Source organism: Pristiophorus japonicus, chromosome 14, assembly GCF_044704955.1.
Source record: "Pristiophorus japonicus isolate sPriJap1 chromosome 14, sPriJap1.hap1, whole genome shotgun sequence".
Lineage (NCBI taxonomy): Eukaryota > Metazoa > Chordata > Chondrichthyes > Pristiophoridae > Pristiophorus > Pristiophorus japonicus.
In genome coordinates, this window is record NC_091990.1 from 67,727,189 (window position 1) to 67,736,679 (window position 9,491).

Sequence of the window (9,491 nt, forward strand, 5' to 3'; positions counted from 1 at the left end):
CTCATAACTGGAAGGGTCATGCGCACGCCCACCAATGTTCTGGCACCGGTTCTCACCGAAGGTCAAGTGGGAGAACTAAACCGGGATAAGTTTGTCAAGAATCTGTACGAAATGTTAAAGCAGATTCATTGGCAGGCAGCCAGTAACATGGGGAAGCAGCACCGGAGTAATCGGTTGCTGCTCGAGCCCCAGAGAATGCACGACTGGAAGGTAGGGAACCAGGTGATGGTCCAAAACTATGCTCGCATAAGGCAAGCCCCATGGTTTACGCGGTTAAACATCCAAGGTGCACAAAGTGGTTCCACGTGATCCAGTGTAAGTTGTTTAACCCGGGGGAAAGGGTAAGAAAAGGAAAGAAATACCAAGGTGCTGTAAACAGCATGGTGGACGCGGGTCTTCCTCCCATAGTTTGGGACAGCGAGGATCCCGTGGTGGGGACTGTAAGAAGGAGCAGCAGGATCCCATGGCCAAGGGCGCTGTGGACGACTCCTTACATTCTGACCAGGAGCCGTAAAAGGCCCAGGCAAGAGGCACCCTAGCGGGGCCACCCGGCAGCATAGTTTTGTTTTAAAGTGTTTTGGTTACTTGTAATGAAGCCAGACCTGTGGAGGTCGACCCTCTCACAGCAAGGTGCTTGTTAGTTGTGTTTTGCAGGAAGCCGAGGACGGAATGGAGACAGCCCTGAGACTGAGCCTGATTTGGATATTGGCCGGCATGGGGCACAGCAGGAGAGGAGACACCGAGTTGTCCTTCCTCTACGGATGTACTGGGGGGGACGGATCCACCGTGACACAGGGGGGTAGGACAGGGGACACGGACGAGATGGCAGCCTACTTCTACGAGGGAAGGTGGCTGGGGTTGAATTCGACGGAATACTCCAGCCACGCCGGGTTCACATATGGGGAGGCTTCAATACCGTGTCCCAGACTGAAGGTCACAACCACACGGGTTAGGGTGACCGAGGACAAGCGTGTATGCTTGAAAGTGCAAGGGACACATTCCCCTGGGACGGTGGTGGTGGCTCAGGAAATTGAGTCAGGACACGGGGAACCAGACAGCAGACTGGGAGAGACTAGGGAACGATACGTACCGACAGATCATGGGGTCAAAGGGGGGAGTGGAAGTGTGCTGGGACAAGTGGTGGAAGGAGGAACAGGGAAATTATGTGTGTATGTGGGGGGCAGAGTAGATCTGCCCAGTAGGTGTGTCGATTGCCTTTTCGAGGCAATGGCAGGACTGGGATCAGATGGGATCGGCGTATGGACTCCTGCGTGATCCCAGACTCTCCCAACACAATAAATAGCACCGAGCTTGTCGCACACAAGAGGAACCCCTGCCCACAGCCCCACCGGTACAGGCGACAGAAGTTAGGTGTCCCGCCACCACACCAGGCCCACCAGGAATGGTTTAGTTTTAGTCCCGACCGGGAAGGTTTTATTTCAGGGATGCATTACGCGGTTGCATCGGTTAATTTAAACTTAACCGAGGTACATCTTCCCGAGTGGTGTCCAAAAGAAACTGAACAGCTGTCCGAGGCACTCATTATCTAAATGTTCCGCCAGTTCTTTGAACTCAGTTACGGGGATGTGAGTCGGGAAAGGTTGTACGACATGGGAGTGTGCGATAATGTTAGTCCAGGGAGGCAGAGGCAAGAGGTGCTCAATGATGTCGCTACGCCATTTAGCGCAGGTACATCTTTCACTTTGAATGTGAAGTTGCTCTGTGGGTCCGGATTTGCTCGCACACTCTTGTAATTGTACACTTTCTCATTGTTACGTATTTGTTGCGGCTGTCTTGCAAAAAGCCAAGCAAGGCACTCCGAAGTCGGTGGGAGGCCTTGGTTAAAGGTTGAACCTGAATGTTTTTCTCTAAATATGTTGTGCCAATGTGTATCATGTTGTATTTTAAGGGATGCATTCGGGGGTTAAAAGTAAAGTATATCGGGTTGGTTGGACTAACACGTGTTTTCACCAGCGGACATTTGACATTCCAGAAGGATTCTGGGACGACTGTAAGAATTTGTCGAAAACACTTTTTGGACCTTTTGGACATTGCTACTATATTCACTGTACAGCAGAAGAGTTGACGTGGGAGCAGGTCCAAACATGTTTAACTTGAATACACATCAGCTGGGCGGGAATGAGAATGGCTGAAAGCAGGTACATCATGGTTGATGAACGCCTTTTGTCATGGAATGGGAACCCATCAGTGAGATATTAAGTAAAGTGGCCGGGGTTTCAGGCCATCGAAAGACAAAGGAAAGCTATTTTGACCACAGACTCATCGGAGCCACACATCGAGGGACAGCCCAGTTGACAAAGGAACAGACACAAACTTGAGTTTGTTTTTCAGTGGGACATCCTCAGGCGGGAACGACTGGGAGGCCGTTCGTGAGACTGGACTTGAATACCACAGTTTGGTATGGACCCCGAAGATATGCCTCATAGGAAGAAGCAGCGAGTAATTGGTGAGCATTATCGCAGCCCACGCATCTTTAAGACCACCGCATAGTGTGAAAGAACATAAGAACATAAGAATTAGGAACAGGAGTAGGCCATCTAGCCCCTCGAGCCTGCTCCAAGGGTGTCGTGTGTCCCAACCAAGCTTTAGGAGCTTTAGTGGGGAGGGTGTTGCACGGATCATAAGCGTACGCAGGTTCTGCTAGACAGATTTCAGTGGTGCAATTTTGTATCTGAGCAGGGGTGGTTTAGACGTGGGTACTTTGCTTTAGGGGCCTGTTTAGACGGGCCAGACTGCGTGTTGTACTGTGTTTGTTGGCATTACACTACAAGGGTGTATTTTTAATGGGTGCAGGTGTGTTTTAACTTGAATAAAAGCATTGTGATGGTTGAAACCGAAAAGATCTGTCTATGACTGTATATTACTGTTCACGACTATAATTCCGGTGTCTAGAACTATTATAAGAGCGGTGATTCAAAACCACCAGGGGCAGAAACATTTATGGGGCACTATTGAGAGCGCGCCGCACTGTCAGAGGGGCAGCACTGAGGGAGTGCTGCACTGTCAGACGGACAGTACTTAGGGAGCGCCACACTTTCAGACGGGCAGTCCTTAGGGAGTGTCGCACTGTCGGAGGGGCAGTACTGAGTGAGTGCCGCACTGTCGGAGGGGCAGTACTGAGGGAGTGCTGCACTGTCGGAGGAGCAGCACTGAGGGAGTGCTGCACTGTCAGAGGGGCAATACTGAGGGAGTGCTGCACCTACATTCCTTTAAGGCACAAAAACCCCACAGGAAAAGTGGTCCCACCGTGGCTAACAAGAGAAGTTAAAGATAGTATTAGATCAAAGGAAGAAGCTTATAATGTTGCCAAAAAGAGCATTAAGCCTGAGGACTGGGAGGATTTTAGAACTCAGCAAAGGAGGACCAAGAAATTGATAAAGAAAGGGCAAATAGAATATGAGAGTAAACCAGCGACAGACATAAAAACAGAATGTAAAAGCTTCTATAGGTATGTAAAAAGGAAAAGATGAGCAAAAGTAAATGTGGGTCCCCTAGAGGCTGAGACAGGAGAAATTATAATGGGGACTAAGGAAATAGCAGAGAAATTAAACAAATACTTTGTGTCTGTCTTCACGCACGAAGACGCAAAAAACCTTCCAGAAATAGTGGAGAACCAGGGGTCTAGTGAGAATGAGGAATGGAAAGAAATTAGTATTAGTAAAAGAATAATACTGGAGAAATTAATGGGACTGAAAACTGATAAATCCCCTGGACCTGATGGCCTGCATCCTCGGGTTTTGAAAGAGGTGGCTATAGAGATAGTGGATGCATTGGCTGTCATCTTCCAAAATTCCATAGATTCTGGAAAGGTTTCCATGGATTGGAAGGTAGCTAATGTAACCCCGCTTTTTAAGAAAGGAGGGAGAGAGAAAATGGGGAACTACAGACCAGTTAGCCTGACATCAGTAGTAGGGAAAATGCTAGAATCTATTATTAAGGACATGGTAACAGGGCACTTAGACAATAATAATAGGATTGGGCAGAGTCAACATGGATTTATGAAAGGGAAATAATGTTTGACAAAAATACAAATACACCACATCCACTGGATCCTCCTTATCTATTCTGCTAGTTACAGCCTCAAAAAACTCTTAAGAGATTTGTCAAACATGATTTCCCTTTCATAAATCCATGTTGACTCTGCCCAATCCGATTATTATTGGCTAAATGCCCTGTTACCATGGGCTAGACTTTCCATCTGGTTCACCCCGCTACCGCCCAGTTACTGCTCAGTTACTGCCCATTTAACTGTTGAGATCTCATCTAACGTCCATATTTGATTAAAAATGGAAACTAATGCCCAATTATCACCCATTTATCGCCGGCGTAAGTTTCGGCATAAAGTTAACTCCGAGAATTAGCTGAACCGCCCGCCCATATTTAAAAAAAAATTCTGATGCCAATCGCTCGTGCACCGCGCAGAAGACTATTTATAACGGAAACTAACGCCCAAATACCGCCCAGAATATTGCCGCGTCCTACTCTCGGTATCTCGCCCATATACCGCCCAAATGATCGCTCACCCAAAAAAATGCTGAAGAAAAGCTGTCTGCACCTGATCGTAACCCAGTGGTATGGACGCCATTTTGTAATTCGGAGGACTTTTCATAAAAGGCTGCTTTAAGTTCATGGGAGCTTTGAAGTACTTCGTGAGTGCTTTTAATGTGGCTTTAAAATCTCAACAACCAACTAATCATATTGTGGTGAATTTTTATTTTTTTATTGAGTTTTTAGAGGACAATTTAATAATTCTGAATTCATATAAATAGGGCATTTAGTAATGGTAATGGGGCCTGTAATTTCTCAGCCAGTATTGATGACTACTCACATGCTGCCGACTAGAGATGGGAGAAGATTGATTGAGGAGCATTACGTGCCCAATCAAAGAGGTGGCAGACTGCTGAGGAGGAGGAGGCCTTACACCCAACGGACTTACAGGGATAAACGGTCATACCTGGACTTGTCCGCTAGCACGTGCTTTAGGAGGCTGTGCTTCCGAAAGGAGGTCATCAGTGAGATATACCAACTCATTGAGGGAGATCAAAAGCCTAACAGCACCGTCAGGACCACACTGCCTGTTGAGGTCAAGGTTACTACGGCACTTTCCTTCGATGCATTGAGCTCCTTTCAGGTTTCAACTGGTGACATTTGCGGTATCTCTCAGCATGCCACACATTGCTGCATTTGACAGGTGACTGAAGCCCTTTATACTCACAGGATGGACTTTATAAACTTTCCTATGACCAGGGAGGCACATACCGAGAGGGCTTTGGGTTTCTCGAGGATAACAAACGTTCCCAAGGTGCAGGGAGCAATAGACTGTACGCACATCGCCCTGCGAGCACCTTTTCAAGCTGCAGAGGTGTTTCGGAACCGAAAGGGATTCCACTCCCTGAATGTACAACTTGTTGTCGACCACAAGCAAATAATCATGGCAGTAAATGCAAATTTTCCAGGGAGCATCCATGATGCGCACATCTTGCATCACATCACTGTCTCTGACCTGTTTAAGAGTCAGCCACAAGGTCACAGTTGGATGCTGGGGGATAAAGGATATGGCCTTGCCAGCTGGCTGATGACCCCCCTGCGTAAGACCCAGACAGAAGCCGAGAAGCGCGACAACAAAAGCCACATAGCCACACGCAATGCCGTCGAAAAGACAATTGGAGGGCTTAAGCAGCATTTCAGATGCCTGGACCACTCAGGAGGCGAACTACAATACCACCCTGAGCAGGTCGCTCAGTTCATTGTGGTGTGCTGCATGTTGCATAACTGTGCTATCAGGAGAGGACAAAAATTGTCAGATGGGACTGCCGGTCCACCTCAGGAGAGAGGAGAGGTGGAAGAGGAGGACGAGGAGGTGGACAAGGACCTCGGGGAGGACAATCGAGCTGGCGTTGAAACCATACCCCACCTCAACCTAGACCGCAGGAAAAGCCTCATGGTAGTTACGTAGCTGCAAGACTGTTGTGTCCGCAGCTCATAAATGAACGCTTTGTGTTACGTTGGTGACAGTTACAGTTACAGTTGTTACGTTACTTTGCCTTTCCTGGCCTGGCCTCGCCAGTGTTTGCAAACTTTGTATATGCTTAACGTTTCTGCTATTTGAAGACACTGCACAACAATGTTAAGTTAAATAAAAAATGTTTAATGTTTATAAAAGTTTTAAACAATTTTTTTTAAACAAACACCATTAACAGTTAACACCCATGTACCTCCACCCCCACCCCAACAGTGAAAATGTTTTAAATGACAAATATCAATAAAAACAACAACATACTTAAAAAAAAATTATAAATATAACACCCACCCACCCAAACACACAGCCAACAGTCAGCACATTTTTTGACAATAATAAGAATCCCCCCGCTACCTGCGGCCATGCCTCCTCTTTCCTTCGAAAGCTTCTTCTGCAAAGGTGACAAGAACATGGCATTAGATCATTGCCGAGGTACTATTACAGGTATGACAGATATCAGATTACTGACAGATATCAGATTATTATTAATACTATTACACAACACAACACACACAGACAACACACAGACAATCCCCAATTAGTCATCCCATACTATTCATCGTTAACGTTATATGCTAATACGCTTCATATGCAATTGAATGCATGATTATATCTACCGTCTGAGAATAACTTTAATAAGATCGAGGTTAGGATTAAATGCATGACACAAAGATTACCAGCCTAACTACAATCCAGCAGATCTACCTGTAAATTAATCATTGCATCATTACACTTTGTGAAATAAATGTAATACTTACTCTGCCGGCACCAACAAGGTAGTTCCAGCGCTTGCGGCACTGGTTAGGTTCTTTCACCATGGGTGGTTGAGGGCACCACTTCTGTGATCTCGCACCAGAACCACTGCCACACACTGGGGGATGATTTCCCACGACCACTCCAGGTCAATCGGACCCATCGGTTTTCTACCTCAGAGACCAGGGCAGCATTGGTCTCCTCGGTAAAGAGCTTTGCCTTTGTCCGCCCATCTCCTCTCCCACCTCACCCACTTCGGCCACCTCCCCCTCCTCCACCTACATCACTCATATTAACTTCCTCAACACTCTCAATATTCTCCATTGCTTCAATAATAGTCACCACCAGCTTCCACAATCACCTTCTCTCTCTCTCTCACTCTCTTCTGCGCATGTGCAGTTGACCCCTGACCTCCCAAGTCACGGGAAAAGCCCGTTGCTATGGAAGCCGGCCTTGCACGACTGAATACATCGCTAACGCCTATTTCACATCGCTACGGCTAACGCCCAAATAAAAAAGTATAAATTAGCGGGTTTTAAAATGGGCGATATTCCGGTGATAATAAAAATTAGCACTAACACCGGAAATATCGCCCATTTTTTTGTGATCTGGACAACAATGCAAAGTCTAGCCCAGGGTAACAGGGCACTTGGACAATAATAATTGGATTGGGCAGAGTCAGCACGGATTTATGAAAGGGAAATCATGTTTGACAAATCTCTTAAAGTTCTTTGAGGTTGTAACTAGCAGAATAGATAAGGGGGAACCAGTGGATGTGGTGTATTTGGATTTTTAGAAGGCATTCGATAAGGTGCCACACAAGATGTTATTGAACAAAATTAGGGATCATGGGATTGGGGCAATATACTAACATGGATTGAGGATTGGTTAGTGGACAGAAAACAGAGAGTAGGAATAAACGGGTCATTTTCAGGTAGGCAGGCTGTAACTAGTGGGGTACCGCAAGGATCAGTGCTTGGGCCCCAGCTATTCACAATCTATATCAATGATTTGGATGAGGGGACCAAATGTAATATATCCAAGTTTACTGATGATACAAAGCTAGGTGGGAATGTAAGTTGTGAGGAGGATGAAAAAGAGACTTCAAGGGGAGATAGACAGGGCAAGAACATGGCAAATGGAATATAATGTGGAGAAATGTGAAGTTATCTACTTTGCTGGAAAAATAGAAAAGCAGAGTATTTTTTAAACGGTGAGAGATTGGGAAATGTTGGTGTTCAGAGGGACCTGGGTGTCCTTGTATACAAATCACTGAAAGTTAACATTCAGGTACAGCAAGCAATTAAGAAAGCAAATGGAATGTTGGCCTTTATTGCAATAGGATTTGAGTATAGAGTAAAGTCGTCTTTCTGCAATTATATGGGGCCCTGGTGCGACCACACCTGGAGTATTGTGCACAGTGAGGGAGCGCCGCACTGTCGGAAGGGCAGTACTGAGGGAGCGCCGCACTGTCAGTGCAGTAGTGAGGGAGCACCGCACTTTCGGAGTTGCTGTCTTTCAGCTGCAAAATTCAACCGAGGCCCTTCCTGTGTGTTCAAGGGAATGTTAAATAGTTCCTGAGACAATTGATGTAAAGTCTTGTCCCTGCAGTACAGATTCACACGAGGCACATACTGAAGTCAAGGTCACTCAGGACCTGCACCTTTATTACACCGCTCTCGAATGCCACACTTGCCTGAGACCTGTCCTTATATACCTATCTGGGACAGGTATCCAGTGTCTCCTGCAAGTGCACCCTTGGTGGTAAGGTAAGCTTGTGGTTACAGGTCATCTCTAGTTACAGTCATGTATAGCATGATAAGATACAGTTATGTACAGTAGTGTGAGATACATGACGTCACCCTCTCCCAAGGTCTTATTGTCTTTATAGGTTCAGTCTCTCAGGTGGTCTACGCTCTCGCGTGGAGCGTCTTAATTGTGGTTCAGTTGTTTGCCTTGGTGCCTGTTTTTCTTTTGGTATGATTGCTGGTATCTCGCCTGGGCTGTCTGTTTCATTCAATATGATTGTTGGTGTCTCTCCTGAGCTGTCTGTTGGGATTGCCCTTTCCTCAGGTTGTTCCCTCTGTCTGTCCACCAGGTGTGGTGTGAGTTCCACATTGTAGTCTGCTTCTGGTTCAGCAGTGTTGTTGGTAAATCTACTTTTGACTTGGTCTGCATGCTTCGGGCAGGTTTGGCCATGTCCATTTGTACCATCAGTAGCCTGTTTCCTTCCTTGCCTGTTACTGTCCCTGCAAGCCATTTGGGACCCCTGCCATAGTTTAACACAAACACTTTGTCCCCTATCTCATTCCACCTCCCCCTTGAATTTCGGTCATGGTACTCAGTTAGCTTACGGCGCTTTGCCTCAACGATTTCATGCATGTCTAGGAGGATTAATGACAGCATTGTCTTTAAGGTCCATTTCATCAATAGTTGCGCGGGGGGAACTCCAGTCAATGAATGCGGACGAGATCTGTATGCCAGCAGCAGTCGCGACAGGCGGCCCTGCAGCGTGGGACCTTGGATTTTGAGTATGCCTTGTTTAATGATCTGCACTGCTCGCTCCGCCTGGCCGTTGGAGGCCGGCTTGAACGGTGCCGTCCTAACGTGATTTATGCCGTGGTCACTCATAAAATCTTGGAATTCTGCGCTGGTGAAGCACGGACCATTATCACTGACCAATATGTCAGGAATGCCG